The 19,512-nt window shown below is 42.6% G+C and overlaps 2 non-coding genes across 2 annotated transcripts; both read right to left on the bottom strand.

Moving 5' to 3' along the window:
• Positions 1-15,343: 15,343 nt before the first annotated feature.
• Positions 15,344-15,414, bottom strand: LOC114232791 (small nucleolar RNA U2-30). The gene has a single exon (XR_003618890.2). It is a non-coding gene; the product is annotated as a small nucleolar RNA U2-30 (small nucleolar RNA).
• Positions 15,415-15,566: 152 nt separating this feature from the next.
• On the bottom strand, positions 15,567-15,646 carry LOC114232792 (small nucleolar RNA U2-19). The gene has a single exon (XR_003618891.2). It is a non-coding gene; the product is annotated as a small nucleolar RNA U2-19 (small nucleolar RNA).
• Between the last annotated feature and the right edge of the window lie 3,866 nt (positions 15,647-19,512).

Genomic DNA, 19,512 nt, shown 5'->3' with positions numbered 1-19,512 from the left:
CAGGTTGACCATCACTCCAACACACAAGATGGCTGCCCCCATGTGGTCAAAGATCCTGTCCCCATGTGGACACAAGATGGCCACCACAAAATGGCCAGCAGGGGAGGGCAGTTGGGAGGGACCAGGTCTGCAAGGGAGGGCAGTTGTGGGCGATCAGGCCAGCAGGGGAGGGTGGTTGGGAGGGACCAGGCCTGCAAGGGAGGGCAGTTGGGGGCGATCAAGCCTGCAGGGGAGGGCAGTTAGGGTGACCGGGCTGGCAGAGGAGGGAAGTTGGGGGTGACCGGGCTTGCAGGGAAGGACAGTTGGGGGGGACCCAAGCCTGCAGGGGAGAGCAGTTGAGGGGACCAGGCCTACAGGGGAGGGCAGTTAGGGGTGACCAGGCCTGCAGGGGAGGGCAGTTAGGGGCAAACAGGTTGGCAGGGGAGCAGTTAGGCATCAGTCAGGCTGGCAGGGGAGTGGTTAGGGGGTGATTAGGCTGGCAGGCAGAAGTGGTTAGGGGCAATCAGGAAGGTAGGCAGGCAAGCAGTGGGGAATCAGCAGTCCTAGATTGTGAGAAGGATGTCCGACTACCCGTTTAGGGCCGATCCCACCGGGATCGGGCCTAAACGGGTAGTCGGACATCCCTCGAGGGGTCCCAGATTGGAGCAGGTGCAGGCTGGACTGAGGGACACCCCCCACCACCCCGTGCATGAATTTCGTGCACCAGGCCTCTAGTATGTAATAATTAAGGACACATTTGAATTAGTCAACAATACTTGGTCATCAAAATACTTTAATTTTTAAGCTTAATAGAAGTGTTATAAAGTATGGATTAAGTTCTAACCCCCTCTCCTAAATATGAAAAAAGTTATTGGGCCGATATATAGGCTTTCTTAGAGAGAATCCTAGAAGGAAATAAAGAGAGACATGTCTTCACATCTAAGCTAGGCCATGGAGAGTTAGCTGCTTTGGCTTGAAGTAGAAGCAGGGAGTGAGTACAATATAACAGAACTGAATCTTAGTCCAAGATGGGGACTGTGGCCACGTACTTCCTCCTTGTTTAAGTTCATAGGATGCGCTGGTACCCGTGATTTCTCTCAGGGAACAGGTACCTCCAATAGAGCCCAATAAAAATCAAATCACATCTAAGGAATGGTAATGAACATAGTCATATATTGCCAACCAATGCAACCCAAGGGAAATCACCCTGATTGAGCATGTCCTGCTCTGGGATCAGTATGAAGAACAGGGGTACAAGGGCTGGATGCCACTGGCATGTAACTTCTTGGCTCACTACATCCATTAATAGACTTTCCTCTAAAAAAACCCACACTAAACACCCACTTTTATGAGTCCTCAATTATGCCAGACCATGAATAAGGTTTAAGGAGGGGTTTCGGAAGCAATTTTCACTAGTAATTCCTCATGCTGAACACAAGTGATCCAGAACAACATGTCTGTTGAATTCTATGAATGAGATTATTATTCTCCACTGGCTCCATTAGACCACTGCTATGCATGGCCAAAAACAAATTTGTTAATTTTTCTTTTATCTAATTTTAGCTCAATTATATATTTGCCTGTAGTAAATCCGTGTTTCTCAAAGTGTGATTTATGGACCAGCTGGGTGAGAATTACCCAGAGTATCATTTAAAATGCAGTAATTAGGGCCCTAGATCTCTTGAATTAGAATCTCTAGAGTCGCTCTAGCTAGTTTGGCTCAGTAGTCAGAGCATCGGCCTTCGGACTGAAGGATCTCGGGCTCAATTCCTGTCAAGGGCACGTGCCAGGGATGCGGGCTCCATCTCCAGTAGGGGGTGTGCAGGAGGCAGCCAATCAATGATTCTCTTATAATTGATTTCTCTCTCTCTCTCTTCCTCTCCCTATCTCTTTGAAATCAATAAAAATATATTTTTTTTTAAAAAAAGAGAGAGAGTATCTCTAGGGTCAGGCTCAGGAGCCTGAATTTTTAATAAGAACTACAGGTGATTCTTATGCACACAGAAATTTGAATACCCCTATACGAAGACATTTTCCTTTGATTAGGGCTTATAGCCACCACAAATGGCTCTTCACAACTAATTTATTTTAGAGATCAAAGAAACCTTGGAGATCACTTCATTCAGCATCCACGTGTTTAAACGAAGAGGTGGTTGAATTCCAAAAATATTTGATTATTTCAATGAGAAGCCAGCCTTCCAGACTATTTCTGACATAGTCATAGTAATAATTATCATTTATAAGGGATTGAAAATATGCTTGGCGAGTAATATGGCATTTTAACTAATGAAAATAATCCTTAGACCTAGCAGGGTAATTTAAAAAGCATAATTTATAAGCTGGTGGACCAGACTAATACTATGGTCACTTGGTTCAAAAAGTATTTAGAATAATAATAACTAAATATGCAACTAAATATGGCTATCACCATAATAACAGCTATATACGGCTATCGCGAAAATATGGTAATTCAAAAATATTTTGGTAAAATTACTCTTTGGAGTAATCACAGTGACTGGAAGTTCAAACTTGTTTCTTTTATAGTAGAAATGAGCCTCCTTGGGGGCATTGATATTGTTATCAAGCCCTCCTGTTATGAGGTTCTTATTTGCCACCTCCATGAATTTTGATACTGAATGTTCTACTCATTCTCTTCTCCTTAGATCAGTATTGGCAAACTACAGCCTGTTGAAAAAATCCAGCCCATGGCCAGCCTTTGCACTGCCCACAAGCTAAGAATGTTGTCTCCTGCATGTTTTATATGGTGAAAAAATTTAAAAAGATGATGTTTTATCATGTAAAAATTATGTGAAATTCAAATTTCAGTGCCTATAAGAGAAGTTCTATTAGAACATTGTCAGGTTGATTTGTTTTTCTACTGTCTGTGGGTACTTTCATGCGACACACACAGACTTGAGCAGTTAGTTGCTTGCTACAGAGACCATATATTCCACAAAGTCTAAAATACTATGTGGCTCTTTCCAGAAAAATTTTGTGGACTTCTCTTCTAGAATGGGGGTTTTCTAAGACCAGCAGCATCAGTGTCAGAGAATTTGTTGCTAGAAATTCAGGCCTCATTTAGACATGCTGAATCAGAAATGATGGAGGTAACGTGGGTATGGGAGTTGGTGTCACATTCTGTGCATTATAAGCTTTCTTATTGATTCTGCTTCATGCCACAGGTTAAGAACCACCATCACCTGGGCTTGGTCCTTTTTTATGGGTGCAATAAGCCAAACTTATTTGAAAAGGTAAGTTAGAATGTATATGAAAGAGTTATGATTTATTCATTTTTTAATATTGCATTTACAAGAAAAACATGTAGAAGAAAATGAGCATTGGTAAACATTCTTTGTTGTCAGAGAAATAGCTTTTGGTAGAGAAAAAAATGCAGGCTTGCTTCGGGGGTTACTTTAATTTTAACAGGATTTATAAAATTACCTCCGAGTAGCTTTGATAAATCAGGAAAATGAGATGGCAATCTTTCTAGGAGCTGAATCTCAGTGGTACTTAAAAGGGCTTACCATTTGCTTTATAAAAAAGAAAATACAATATAATCCAATTACTTATATATGAAGTTAAAGAATCCAACCTAAAATTATACGTGGAAATCAAATTGACTTCAACAGAAGGGAGAGAAAAAAAAAAATACAGCTTCCTTTTGAAGAAGAACCTGATCCTGATGTCCTGTCATTTGACTCATACGTGTCACGAACACCAAGTGCTCACCCCCATATGGCTGACATTTTTGCATCGACTATTGAAGAAGAGGCTGCTTAGTCCCAATCTGAATAAAACTGTGGGGACAGATGAGGATGAAAGGAGGCATGGAGACGAATCATTTAAAAATAAAATATAATAAAACAACCCAGTCTAAGCGAGGTTGTTGTTTTGAACAGCATGCTCAAGAAAACGCTTGAATGGCTCTTAACATTCCACTCTAATTAAATGAATGGCTCAATGTACCATTCCATCCTCATTCGTGATATTTATTTCAGGATATTAATAAATATTTAATTTCAGTTCTATTTACTAGTACAATAAAACCCGAAGTGATAAAAAGGAGAAAATGATATGGTTACTAAAGCCAGAATGAAATGTTGCTGATAAAAATGGAGATTGTAATTGAGCGGTATGGTCTTAGTAGGCTGGCTGGCACTGCCCATGGAGCAGCCAATAAGCAAATTAGACAACAGGTTTAGTTTTCCGAAGAGCACTGTGAATGTATATAAGAGGCTTCGTTTTCAATTATAAAAGGATGGCTCCGCTGGAGTAGTTAAAAGCTCAGCTTTTGCAGTCCAACTGTTTAGGTTGGAGTCCCAGCATTGCCTGTTACCACGTGGGTAACCTTTGGTGTGGTACAAAATCAATCCCCCCATCTCTGTTTTCTAGCAAAAGAAGAGAATGATGACATTATCTACCTCAGAGAGCTGCTCTGAGAATGAGATGAGAGCCATACAAAGCCCCTACCCACGGTCGGGCACATAGTGAACACTCAAAAGTGTGAGCTAGTGTAACTGTCACTGGTAATTGTTAATCACCTATTGGCAAGGCCGTGGTGGTAATAAGGGAGGAGAGAATGCTGTAAAAGATTGTTCAGTGTGCCAACAAGTCAGAGCTCCCTCATAAATCAGGTCCTATTGCTCACTAAAATCTCTCTCTGGATCAGCTTTGGAACCATTTAGTAGTCCTCTTCCATAAAAACTGTTTTGGCAGCCCAGGTGGCATGGCTCAGTGGTTGAGTGTTGACCTAGGAACCAGGAGATCGCAGTTCCATGCCTGGTCAGGGAGCATGCCTGGGTTGCGGATCCCCTGTGGGGGCTATGCAGGAGGCAGACAATCGATGATACTCTCTCATCATTGATATTTCTATCTGTCTCTCTCTCTCCCTTCCTCACCGAAATCAATAAAAATATATACCTAAGGGAAAAAAAAGCTGTTTTGACAACCTGTGCATGGGTACTCCAAAGAGAAAGCTCATAACTACACCTTGCAATCATTTCATCGAACATTGAAGTTACCCAGCTTAAAATATAAAATCCAGGCTCTATTCTAATCCAAGTGGGTGATAAAGACTTTCACTTTGATAGGAGTTTTTTCTTTTAGATTCTTTGCTAAAATATGCAAATGGAACGTAGTTAATAAAGCACTCTTGTCCTTATGCCTTGACCTGTCAATTCCAAATCTGTTTCTACCTTGTGGTGAGACATCTGGATGTGCCCCTGCCCTGCTGTGCTGTTCTGTCCTAAGGGTGTGTTGCTGAGGCAGCGCTAACACCTGACTTCAGTGCGCCTGCGTGGTAGACTATTTCTATTTAACAGTCCAAGGACGAAAGGCTTAGTATAAAGAGTAAAAAACCCTCCATATACAAGTAAAGGGTGCTATCTATAAAGACCCATTTTACCAACACAAGTGCTAACACCTTGCTCTGGGACAAGTGCTGCTGCCCATCACCAGGACAATTGACACTTGATCCCTAATTCACGGCACTATTGAAATGACGGAGCCAGACAGTACCTTGTTTTTGGAGAACATAAAAGTGGGCTTCTATTATGTCTAACCAGAATAAGTTATTGTGGCCACAGATACGTCATCTGCTTCTTATTGTCAGTGGTTACAATTAGTGTTCCAGGGAATTTGCGTGAGAAACTGCAGTGTGATCAATCTCCCTCTTCCTAGTTCCTAAGGGTATATACATTATGCTCGGGTAGGTATGGGGGACATTATGGTAAATACGATAAGCTCATATTTCAAGGAACATAACTATCTAATTAAAAATATATTTTATATTATAACAAAGACTAGTAGATATGCTATGTCATAGAATGGACATTTTCAATGTATGTTTATAATAAAACAAGGAAGTCCAACTAAATTCTCCCTGATGGACTTGTTCATGTCCTTCTGCCATAGGAGTACGTTAGTGGAAAAAACTGAAAAGCAGAAGTTTTTTATTTTTTATTTTTATTGACTTTAGTGAGGAAGGGAGAGAGGTAGGAACATCAATGATGAGAGAAAATCATTGATCAGCCCTACTAGGGATCAAGCCCACAACCTGGGCATGTGCCCTGACCAGGAATCAAACCATGACCTCCTGGTTTATGGGTCGACGCTCAACCACTTCTACTTTTGCTCAACAGAAGTTTTTACCCACCTGAAAGTACCTGCTGATAACACTTTGCAAACAAGATCATCTGTAACCACAGTTTAAATCAATTAAACTTTTAGGCATAGAAATGACTCCATTCCCATCATTCTCTTCAAATGTTTTCACTCTCTCTTCTGCACTTATCTGGGATCTCAGAGAACTCTAGTCCCTTCAGAGTCATGGTTTTGGAGAGCCTGGGGCTTTTGTTTGAGAATTTCCTATACTATTTATGCTTTCCCTTCTTCACCAAGAATTAGCATCTCAAAAGAAGATGATAATTCACACCCAGGAGCCTCCAGGGTTTCCAAATCCCAGGACCGAGCCTGGCAGAGGTAATGAAACCTGGGTGGGAGTGGTCTCCTATGTACTGCCAATACCTGCAGGCAGCCATCTGGGGGCAGGTACAAAATGTCTCACCAATCATTTGGACTTGAACTTCATTCTGAATGAAGAACTTGACATGAAAGGGTCAAAAATTGTATTTTGTTTACCTGAGATGGCCTTCAGAAACTTGAGAGTCAAATATCAACTAGCAAAATCTCTAAAAATATTCACTATTTTTATTTGAAGAAACCATCTTAAAAGATTACTTTTGGAGGCTACTGGAGAATATATTTTAATGTAAAATGTGTTGGTTGTTGATGAGATGGTTTGTTTTTCAGTTCATCAGCAAGATGGCACTTTGATAAATCACAGATTGCTCAGTGCCTAAGGAGGCGCATTATGACAGTTTTCATCACAAGGTGATATGAAGGGCACATGAAGAGGCACTTCAGAACACACTAGGGCTGGTGGGTGACGGTGCCCATGGTGTCACTAAGAACCAGGGGGGGCTTTCATTTACTAACATGTGCTCACTGTTTTCTGATCCACCTGTGACAGTAACTTTTTCTTCAGTCACTTAAGAACTGAATTTGATCTGAATCTTACTGCTTATAAATAAATGGATAAATGGAAGGTAACCCAGCCAACCAGAAGACCTCTTTGAAAGGAAATGGACTGTGCAATTTTTTTTCTGCCTTGATTTTTTTTTTCTGCCTTGAGTCCTTCTGTGTGATAGCATTGGATATGAATGAACAGCTGCTCACTGATTCATTCTCCCTTATTTTCATGCACCAGTTAGTACTCTCTCCATGTCAAATCCTTTCACCAAGCCTTTTGGAAATCAGGGCCATTGCATAGTCCATGGGTATCTGATTTGGACACATACGTAAAGACCTCACCTCTGACCCTAGCAGGTTTGGTTCAGTGGATAGAGTATTAGCCTTCGGACTGAAGGGTCCTAGGTTCAATTCCGGTCAAGGGCACATGCCCAGGTGACAGGCTTGATCCCCAGTAGGGGGTGTGCAGGAGACAGCCAATCAATGATTCTCTCTCATCATTGATGCATCTATATCTCTCTCTCCCCTTCTCCCATCCTCTCTGAAATGAATAAAAATATATTTTAAAAAAAGACATCACCTCTGACTTCAAATTTCTCTTTTGATGTTATTTTTTTTATTTTAATATTCATAACACAATATTATGACCTATGTACTAGTATCTAGGTAAAATATTCTCTCATTTCATCTCTAAAAGTAAATATCAAGCCCTTTCACTCCTTGATTTGCTTTTGCTTTTAAGTCTTCAGGGGAGAATTATGATATTCATATACTGGTTCAGACAGATCTTGGGATCTTAATGGGAGTGACTGTATGAGATTAATGCTAAAGACAAATATGCAAACATATAATACAGCAAGAAAGAAAAGAGTTATCAAACCACTTTATCACTGGGTGGCGGTGGTAGGGATACAAATAGTGCCAAATGAATGGCATAACTATAATCTTCATCTTTCAAATATCGCTGTGGCACTATGGAGACTAGTCCGAGAAGCTGATCTTACTTGCTTCATCCTGTTTTTGTTTTGTTTTGTTAATTCTCACTCAAGGATACTTTTCAATTGATTTTTAGAGAGAACGGAAGGGAGAGAAACATCGACGTGAGAGAGACACAATGGATTGATTGCCTCCCACACATGCCCGTACCAGGGCTGAGGATTGAGCTTGCAACTGACGCATGTGCCCTTGACCAGAATCAAACTCGGGGCCCTTCAGTCCTTGGACTGATACTCTATCCACTGAGCCAAACTGGCCAGAGTTCATCCTGGCTTCTTTTGGGCATTGGGCAAATGGGCCAATACTTATTTTCAAGGCTGATCTCATCTTTTCTGGCTGTTGAGTAGACTTTGCACTTCAGTTGATGAGGGCATATGAGAAATGAACCAGATAAATTGCTTGATTAGGATCTTCATGAACCAGAACTGATGAGAGGGGCACACATTTACTTGTGAATTAAGAACCAAATACATCTTTCTGGGGCTTGACGATGACATATACATTTACGTTCTCCCCACTATGTGCCATTCACTAATTATAAACTTTGGGTCATTCCACTTACAGCATATGGTGGAATTTTTGCACCAGCATTTGGTGTTTGAATATTGACCCAGCCTCTTTTGCAAGTCTTACCTTACTCTATAAATGGTATTCTCGTTAGACGAACTCTGACCCTCTTCCTATGTTTTTGGGAATATGAAGAAGGAAACCCAACTGATGATTCAGCCATTTTTGAAGTCAGTTTGATTATTATTTCTTCAATAGTAAGAGCTTCTATTACCACAGTAAACAAACAAATATAAATTCTCCTGAATGAATAGATGGTATGAACAAAAACAGACAGAATTTACAATTTTTTATAAAGATGAAGTTATATTTAGCCAGAATGGAATAAGCTTACATTCTTGGCATTGTATACAACCTATAGTCCTGGCTTACAGATAGTTATCTTCTTGCTGTATTCTTAAATAGTGCATGTGTGTGAGAGCTCTCAGGTGTCTCTTGATATAAGGACAATAATCCTATTAGATCAATGCTCTACCTTACTCCCTCATTTAACTTTAGTTACCTCTATAGAGGGCCTATCTCCAAATACAGGCCTATTGGGAGTTGGGGCTTTAATATTTGACTTTGGGGGAAATATATCATTCAGTCCATACCAGTTACACAGTATTATTATAGTATAAACTTATATTAATATGTTACTAAAGATCATCCCAGCTCTTTGCATCAGCTTTCTCTTAAAAGAGCATCAAATAAATCAGAAAAATAAAGAAAAAAGAACGTATTCTGGTGTAGGCATTCAGTATAATGAAACTACTCTTGTTTATATGACCATTTTTATTTTTACATCATTTTCAATATAAACACTTCTTGCCAGCAGAAAATATTTTTATTAGGTAAAATAACCAAATTCACTATATTTAATGCATATAATTTTTTTACTGTTGAAAAAATAAACTTATCTCATTTTCTGTCTTTTGTGTTTATGTGCATTTGTCTGCAATAGGAGATTGCATAGATTTCTTATTTAAAATCTCCTCTGTTGAGTAGAGTCTGATGAATACAGAAATGCAACAGGTGATATTCACAATCAAATAATGGGATCAAGAAACACAGAAACAATGTCAGTTATTATACAGTCTGAGCGGAGCATTTCCTTAGTATACAGTTCATGCCTACTCGAAGGCATACCACGGGGCCTTTCTCTCTTTTGATTTTAGGACTGGATAATGTATTGACTTTTTATTTACTTTTATTAGTTTTTGATCCTCACCCAAAGATATGTTTCTTATTAATTTTAATTTTTTTAAATATATCTTATTGATTTTTACAGAGAGGAAGGGAGAGGGATAGAGAGTTAGAAACATCAATGAGAGAGAAACATCGACCAGCTGCCTCCTACACAACCCCCATGGGAGGGTGCCCTTGACCGAAATCAAACCCGGGACCCTTCAGTCCGCACACCGACGCTCTATCCACTGAACCAAACCGGTTTCGGCTCTTATTAATTTTTAGAGAGAGAGAGGGAAGGAGAGAGAGAGAAATTGATGTGAGAGAGAAACGTCGATGGGTTGTCTCTCTTACATGTACTGACCTGGGATTGAACCCACAACCTCAGTATGTGCCCTGATAGGGAATCAAACCCGCAACCTTTTGGTGTACAGGACAATGCTGCAACCAACTGAGCCACCTGGCCACAGCAGACCTTTTCATTTTTTAAATGTTAATATCTAGTAATGAGAGAGTGCTGTTTTTTTAAATTGAAATTGTCTGTTCCTATCACAGATTGTCTTCTTTGTACCAGAATTGGGTCTCAATATAACGAAGCTCATCATGCAGACATGCCATCAATTAGGGGCAGCAGCCCTGGAATACAACCGTTGAGGAAGCACTTACAGTTGTCGAGGGAGAGGCCAGTGAAGGCAAAAGAAGGGCCACTGCAAGTGAATGTTCTCAGAAATAATTCTGTGGGCTGCCAACCTGGCACACATTCGTAGCCTGAATCTTGAGACTGATTGATTTGACTGAGAAACTACCCGGCGTCATGGTCAGGGTTGCTTCTCAATGTAGAACCTTTCAGTATGATCGTGCTTTTCTAGCCCAACACTCCAAGCAGAGACAGTCCTCTTAGCGCTGCATGTATCCTAAGAAGAAACCTATTTTTTGCTTGTTTCATACAAAGGTGCTGAGCAGTCTAGTGGTGGCTCTGAATCCATGGATAATCCTGGACCTGCCTCCAGAGCCTGCTGTAAAGGTAAGAAGTTACACTGCAGTCCTGGGGATACTGCTTGGGCATAGTTTGAAAACAACTAATTTATTTGAACAAGTATGATGACCTGCTTCACCCAGACCCTCTAAAACGTGGACATTTCCTTCTTGCACGAGCAGAAGCTCAGTTCCCTGGCCCGTGCCTACACCTTGTCTCCTGCTTCAGCTTCCTTGAATAGTGGCTTCGGGATTAGCTCCCACCGTAGACATGGTAACTTGGCCATTTTTACTAAAAGAAACCCTAAAACAACTTTCCTACACACTGATGAGGGATGTGATTCCAGCCTCAGACTTCTGTTTCTGAACTGGACAACATTTATTCACAGTTCTTGTGCATTTGCTTGTAAAATAGGTATCCCTTTTACCTGAGGCATTATAAGAATCAAATACTTCATTTTGAAAGGGCTCCGAGGAAAGCAATCTTCCTGTCAGATATGTATGTGTCTTAAATTAGTTTTGACAAACTATTATAGTTATATTCTCAAGCCTTTAGACTTATTTCCAAATAAAAATACCTCCAAGTCCATTTTAGAATGCAGGAAAAGTAATTTTCTTATTTTTCTTGCCAAGATTTCCATTCTCTATCTTCTGAGATATTTATATTTATCTTAATGTTTTTATTATGTTAAAGGCCCCAAAATGGCTTTAAAGTGAGTAGATTTATGTCTGCCATTAAGAAAACATTTTCATATGGGTATTAATTAAGAAGTATCAAGAACTGCCTGGCTGGCGTGGCTCAATGGTTGAGCATAAACCTATGGACCAGGAGGTCGTGGTTTTGGTCATGGATTAGGTTGATTCCTAATCAGGGCACATGCCTGGGTTGCAGGCTCAATCCCCAGTAGGGGGCGTGCAGGAGGCAGCCAATCAATGATTCTCTTTCATCATTGATGTTTCTATCCCTCCTTCTCCCTTCCTCTCTGAAATCAATAAAATATATATATTTTTAAAAAGAAGCATCCAGAACTTAGAAATAAATTTAGCATTAGAAATGGTTATAACCAACATATATTTGATTAGTCTAATTGTAGGAATAACCAAGAGATTATCAGAAAATGTATGCTCAGGAGATTTGGGGGCATCCATTTTAATGATTCCCAGTGGCATGTTTTTTTTCTTACGTGAAAATCCACAGCAGGCATTCCAGACGGGGTCATCTTTTACTTGGACCCAGACTCCTTCCATCTTGTGGCATTATCTTGTCAAGAATCTTAGTCTTCCCCAGCTCATAGATCAGGAAGGAAACCACAGGAAAAGCATCCCTGATTCTTAATCATTTTGCCGAGGAAGTGTCACTCATCACTTCTGTTCATGTCCCAGTGGTGTCACCCGGCAGGAAAAGAGTTGGGAAATACACATTCCCTCCTAGGCAGCTGCTTCTCAGGAACAACTCCACATTTACTCCGCCACGTGGTGGCTCACCAGAGCCTGTCTGTGTTTTTCCTAATTTTTGGATGAGGATAAGTAGCAATGATATTCATCCATTAACCCCTCTCTGTGAGAGCATAAAGAATTAGTGGTCATAAGCTATAACTGGAGCGCTCACTCTTCCTTTTCATTTGTAGGGTGCTTTTCCTTCTATTTATATTTAATTTGCTAAAGTGATCAGGAGATGAAGAGAAGAGAATGTGGGGTTCGCATTTGGGCTCCAAGCCAGGCAGCTTAGCCATAGATATTTCATTTTTAAACTTAATTTTAATGAAAATGGGCAGCTAGAGATGGAACAAAATTCAAGAAATGGAAATTAAATAATGAAATCAAATCCCCGGGGAGCACCCACTTAAAGATTTATACAGGCTTCTGAATGAGAATAACAGTATTTCACGTCATTCTTCTCACGTCTATTGGTGATAAAGACACAGCTGTACATTGACATCTGTGACAAAATTATAGAAACATTTAAAATATGTTTTAGATAAATACATATACACTTGTGTATCATACTGCACTTCATTTCTAAATGGCAAGCTATGTGATGCATTATATAACGGTAATAGCAATACTACCGCATAAGCTACACACATCCTACCTAATAATAGAGTAATATGCAAATTGACCGTACCTCCGCTATGCCCGCGATTGGGCTGGGAGGCACGGGGGGGGCGGGACTTGGGGTGGCCGGGGTAGCCGATTGGGCTGGTGAGAGGAGCGGGGGGGTGGGGACTTGCGATTGGCCGCCGCGCTGCTGAGCGGGGACCAAATGGGGCCGGCAGGACGCTGAGCTCGCATCACCAGCAGTGGCGCGAGCTCAGCATCTGGGCCATGGCTGTGCTGCGGCCCAGCGGGCCGTGCGGCGGGAGTAAACGGGCCTCCGGGGCCGAGCGCACGCACCCCCGCCCCGGCCGGCTGTGTGGCGGGAGTGAACGGGCCCCCCCACGTTGCACGCACACACCCCCGCCCCGGCCGTGCGGCGGGAGTGAACGGGCCTTTGGGGCCCGGTGCTCAGCATCCGCATGGCAGGGGAGGAACCAGAAAAATGGATCTTTCCAGTTCCTGATGCTGACAGCCCTATGGGTGCCGGGGTCCTCCACCTGCAGCCCCCAGTCACAGCCCATCAGCCCAAGTCGCAGACTGGAAGCCCCCTGCCAGCAGTCCAGACGGGACCAGTGTGGCACTGCGGTGGTGGGTGTCAGCGGGCATGCTACAGACATCAAATCACTGCCACCGAGGCCATCCCCACACACACACTCGCAAGTAGTATGGTCCAAGGGGGTGACTCCTAAGGCAAGGCTCCCATGGCAGCTGATGCTCACCATGCCAGATGAGGAAGCCAGACCTAAAAGCCCAAGCCCCCGAGTACCCGAACTGCAAGGCGTCATGGGCCAGGGCCCTGAGGAGGCCCCAGGACAAGCATCTTCCCTGAGGATGTGCAGAAGGAGGGGAGGAACCTCTGGCTATAGGCCGGGGTGAGGGATGCTGGCGTCTTTGCAGGCCAAGACAGGGCTGAGGGACACCCCCACACACACACCCCCGTGCACGAATTTCGTGCACCGGGCCTCTAGTATGTCATAATTAGCTAATTTTTTCCATTTTTCTATACCTTTATGAAATAGCACTCAGCTTATAAATTTATAGTAGAGTCTTAAAAGGCACTTCATTTTGAGATCCTGCATCTTGAATCCTAAAAGAACAGCAGGATCACATAAGAAGAGACCCAGCACTTGTCAAAGGAGAAATATGAAGGCCAGGGCATTAGAAGACCTTCAACTATTTTCTTGCCAATATCTGAGCATCCAGTGCCCTATTGTTCTTGATCATTTTGTGCAGAAAATTGTCTACAGTAACATTTTTCCCCCTATGCATGCACCAAGGCTGCCAAATTCTGCCGAACACTGCTAAAGAATGTCACCCAAAAGGGAAGATTGGTGCCAAAATGCACTCATGATTGCTCATTGTACCCAGGCTCTCCATAGTGTCTGTGAATCCCATTAGCTTTCCATTATACCACTTAATTCCCATTTGTCACAGATACTGTCAAACCTTCCCAAGTCTCCTCAAATTTTCAGCTCATCCATCTTTTCCCCAAGTCCAGGAGATTACTTAAAATCACTGGAGAAAACTCTTGGACTTTTTACTGTCCAGGCTACAAGCTGCCTCCATCTTTCTCTTCTACCTATTGGGTTGAGGAAGACTTGAATTTCCATCTCCATAACTGATCTACCATATATCTGAATTGTGGGACCTTTCTCCTCCGGATTCCTTAGACACAGGCAACACCTCCCCTCCTCCCCCCCCCCACCCCAGCCCCCGCCGCCCTCCAACTGCTTGCATCTTGAACTCCCCTTCACTTCTGGATGTGTCACACCAGAATTCCGTTATGGATGGCTTTCCAGCAGTGAAAGAGAGAGAGAAAAAAAGTAAAGAACCTTCCTTCGATCTAAATTACCTCTGCAAATCCTATTCTCTCTTGTCTCCCCTTCACACTCAAAATTCTTGAAGGTGATATCTATATTTTTTTTTGTCTCAATTTCCTGAACTCATCCAATGTTATTTTTTTTCTTGCAATATACCCCTGACCTTGCTCACACATGCTGTCAGTTCCCACATACTGCAAATGTGAATGCTTTTCAGAGATCTTTCTTGGAAGCATTTGATGCTGTTGAAATCTTTTCTTCACGAACCTCTACTTTCTTGCCTCACTTGGCACAACTCTCTCCTGGTTTGCCTTCTTTCCTTCTGGCTTCTCCTTATTTTCCTCTGAATGTTCCTTTTGCTATACTTCCACTTTACCTATCGATGACCTTCATAGCTCAGTTCTAGTTTTTTTAGCCACCTCACTGTTAAGGATTTATTGAGCTAATACAGGAACTGGGTAAATTCATCTACTCCCAAAGCTTCAAAAACCATTAGTAAATTGACGATTCACAAATCGACTTTTCCATCACTGACTTCTTTTCTAGGCTCTAGTGCTATTTATCCAACTGCTACTGAACATTTCCACATGCATATTTCATGGACATCTTAAGCCTAATATATTGAGAAGTGCACTGATGTTCTTAACGTTCTTTCACACTCAATTCTCCTCTTGTGTTTTCTTTCTTCTTCTTCTTTTTTTTTTTTTTAAGTCTGAGCTCAGATCAAGTGTAGAAACCTTCATAATTACAAAGGTCAGTAGTCAAACCTTTTTCATCATTGCTCAGAAATGATCAGCCTTTCAAAACACATGTCCTCACCTCTCCACCCTCAATCTCATTTATCCATCAGCAAGTCCTCAGTTATCCACTGTCACCTTTACAAACATAAGTTCTCTCTCTCTCTTTTATTGTTTTAAATTACTTTACACTTTTGTTTCTCAGAACTAGCGCGATCATGCTTCAGGTGGACTGGAAGGTCTTCTGATGCATACATTTGGCTATTTTCATCACTGATCCACTTCAGTAGGAGCACATAACAGAGAATTCTTTTTGTGTTTTCCACCCCTGAAATGCTATCACCTTCCCATTCAGGACACCTTTCACATCTAGTAAATCACCAAATCATTCAGATTCTATTGTCAAATTGCTTTCTGGATACTATTCTTTATTCCTACAGCTACTACCCAGGTCCAAGCAAAAGCCACCTCCTTTCTAAATGGTTGCCACATTTTCTTAAATGGCCTTTCCCTTTTCTTTTCTTTTTTTTTTTCTGTTTTTCTTTTTTTTTTTAAATTTCTTTATTGATTAAGGTGTCACATATTTTTCCTCATCCCCCCATTCCCATCCCACCCCTCTCCCCACGCATGCCCCAATCCCCTGTTGAACTTAACCGTTGGATAGGCTTATATGCATGCATACAGGTCCTTTGGTTGAACTCTCCCCCTCCCCCACCCTCCCCCTACCCTCCCCTATCCTCCCTCTGAGGCCCGATAGTCCGATCGATGCCTCCTTGCTTCTGGTTCTGTTCTTGTTCCTCAGTCTATGTTGTTCATCATTTCCTCTAGATGAACGAGATCATATGTCACTAGATATATACTAATAAGAACTGAATGTGAGACGAGCAATAATATTTATGCTGACAGGCAAATGAATCAATCTGTAGCGAGCTTCCCCCTGGACCAACAGTTCTTTTGAGACCCAATTTCGATGTCCAGTAGTTCCTTATGTGTACATGTCAGCACTGACCCCTCAGCTCTGGATGGTGGACAAATGGTGGTAATGGAGGTCCGACTCCCTCTGATTTGGTCTCGGCCGAACCCAGGGGCACGGCGTCACCTGGACTAAGGGGCACGTGGCCTCACCCATACCCAAGGGGCGCGTGGTCTCACCCGGGCCTGGGACCCAGCCTCACCAGGATGGATCCAGGGGCGCACGGCCTCACCCGGACCCAGGATCTGGCTTCACCCGTACCCAGGGACGCTTGGCCTCTCCCAGACCCAGGGGCATGTGGCCTCACCCGGGCTTAGTTGCACAAGGCCTCACCCGGATCCAGGGACACATGGTCTCTCCCGGATCCAGGGACGCTTGGCCTCTCCCAGACCCAGGGCCACTTGGGCTCACCCGGGCCTAGGTGCATGAGGCCTCACCCGGATCCAGGGACACATGGTCTCACCCGGACCCAGGGACGCTTGGCCTCTCCCCGACCCAGGGCCACTTGGGCTCACCCGGGCCTAGGTGCACGAGGCCTCACCCGGATCCAGGGACACATGGTCTCACCCGGACCCAGGGATGCTTAGCCTCTCCCAGACCCAGGGCCACTTGGGCTCACCCGGGCCTAGGTGCACGAGGCCTCACCCGGATCCTGGGACACATGGTCTCACCCGGATCCAGGGATGCTTGGCCTCTCCCAGACCCAGGGCCACTTGGGCTCACCCGGGCCTAGGTGCACGAGGCCTCACCCGGATCCAGGGACAAATGGCCTTTCCCTTTTCAATCTCTCTCCCCTAATACATTCTCCACAGTGCACACGCGAGAATATGATTATGACCTTCACCTTTAAGTTAAAATCCTTTAGAACTTGCACATTGCTCTTATGATAAAGTTCAAACGTTGGAATAGGTCATAACTGATTAGGTCCTTCATGGTCTGACCTCAGCCTTACCATGCATCCTCCATCTTGAATTCTATTGTCCAGACATATTGAACTTCTAACAATTCTTTGAAATATTAACTTGCCCTTGCCCATCTCTAAGCCTTCATGTCTCATTTCCCTTCTCTGGAACATTCTTTAGCTCTCCTTTTTTCTGGTTGATTTTGTTCTAGTCTTACGTTATACATTTCTTCCTCAAGCAGCCCTTCTTGGATTAGCTTAATAAATACCACTGAAATATGATTTTAACATTTATGCATTTTCCTTATCATAATTTAATACTTTACTATTGTTGCCTGTTGTATTAGTTTCCTCTTATTGTTGTAATTACCAAAAACTTTGTGGCTTAAAACAGCCACAGATTTATGATATTATAGTTCTGGAGGTCAGAAGACTAAAATGGGCCAGCAATTCTGTATTGCTTCTGGAGGCCCTGGGAAAGATTTCATTTGCTCACAGGTTTTACCTTCACAAGATTGACTACAGTCCTTGGCTCATGACCCCTCCTCCCACCTTCAGGGACATCAGTGTAGGCTCTTCAAATCTCCCTCTCTGACCTCTGTCATCACATCTCCTTCTCTGACTCTGTCCCTTCTGCCTCCCTCTTTCCCTCATAAGGACCCTTATGATTACAATGAGCCACCTGGACAATCCAGGATAATCTCTCCACCTTAATATCCTTAATTTAATCACATCTGCAAAGTCCTCCCCTCTTTTAATATATTTTTTTATTGATTTCAGAGAGGAAGGAAAAGGGAAAGAGAGATAGAAACATCAATGATGAGAGAGAATCATCAATCTGCTGCCTCCTACACGCCCCCTACTGGGGATCGAGCCAGTAACCCAGGCATGTGCCCTTGACCGAAATCAAACCCAGGACCCTTCAGTTCGCAGGCCAACATGCTATCCACTGAGCAAAACCAGGTAGGGTCAAAGTCCCTTTTGCCATGAAAGCTAACATGTACCAGGTTCTGGAGATTAGGAAGAAGACATCCTAATGGGTGTGATAGTCTGCCTCCCAAATATATGTTTAAATGTCTACTTTTCTTACTAGGTTTATGAAATATCCTTTATTCCCCTCATTATGCCTATGCCTAGAACAGTGCCTGACCCAGGAGAGGTGTTCAGTACTTGTTATAAAGAGTTCTAGTTGTAATTTCAATATATTGATATATACATGCAGATATAACAAATGTATGTACCGTTAACAAGTATAAATTATGAACCACCATCATAAATGAACCAAATGAAATTGGAAATAGTATTTTTCTTGTTCTGCTCTATGGCCCCTTTCATTTTTTCATAGCAACTAGTTTTTATCTTGTCCTTGAATAAAAACTCAGGCCCTATTGCTTCTCTGTCCACTTATAGGTGTTGAAACAACCTATTAAATCACAAAACATAGTTTTAATTCCATAATTCAAATGCCCCATCTTATGAATATGTCAAAAATCTGCATTTCCTTTTAGGCTGAATCACTTTTCCTCCTCTCCACTATATCGTCCCTATGGTGGTTTCTGCCCCCTTCACTGTCGGAATAGAATGGAGGGAGGAGAGTTAGGTGGGACAGAAGGCATTACTTGGCTGAAGCTGTGCAAGTGATGTAATTTCAGTACTCTCTGGTTGACAGCTGACTCTCGTGTTAATTCATGGGATATTGGAGGATACCTCTCCCATTGTATCCCTGAGGAGCTCTCTCCTATACCCCTCAGTTCTTAAAAGTCATCCTCAGCCTCTACCTGCTGTAGAAGTCCCTTCACCCTCCAGCTGAACTGTTTGGGAAGGCTAAGTGAACCCCACTGCAGCTTCCTCTCCTGTGTGTTTCAAAAGTGGTCCCAGGGGAAATGCTCATGAATCCATTGTCCCTATAAAGTGGGGGTGCCATTAACGTATTCACACCAGCCCTATCCTCTGCTGCAAGAGACTACCTTACACAGCTTCCTGCTCACGAACTTCTTAGGCTTAGCTCAGATACTCGTCCACTATGCTCTCTAAGTTGAGTGGTCTTTTTAAAGACCCTTTGGTGTATGTGTGTGTGTGTGCTGGGGGGGAATATTCACAAGACACCTCTTTCCAAATTAAACCTCAACAAAAGTCCTCCTTAGAGGACTAAAACCAAAACCAAAAAACAAAATCTATCTATGGATGTGAGAGGTTAAACTCATGCAGCTGGATCATGAACAGCTATTGTTGAAACTTCCATCAAAGCCTAGAACCTCACTTTTGAATATA

This window comes from Eptesicus fuscus, chromosome 15, assembly GCF_027574615.1.
Source record: "Eptesicus fuscus isolate TK198812 chromosome 15, DD_ASM_mEF_20220401, whole genome shotgun sequence".
Taxonomy (NCBI): Eukaryota; Metazoa; Chordata; class Mammalia; order Chiroptera; family Vespertilionidae; genus Eptesicus; species Eptesicus fuscus.
This window is presented reverse-complemented; position numbering and strand designations above follow the sequence as displayed.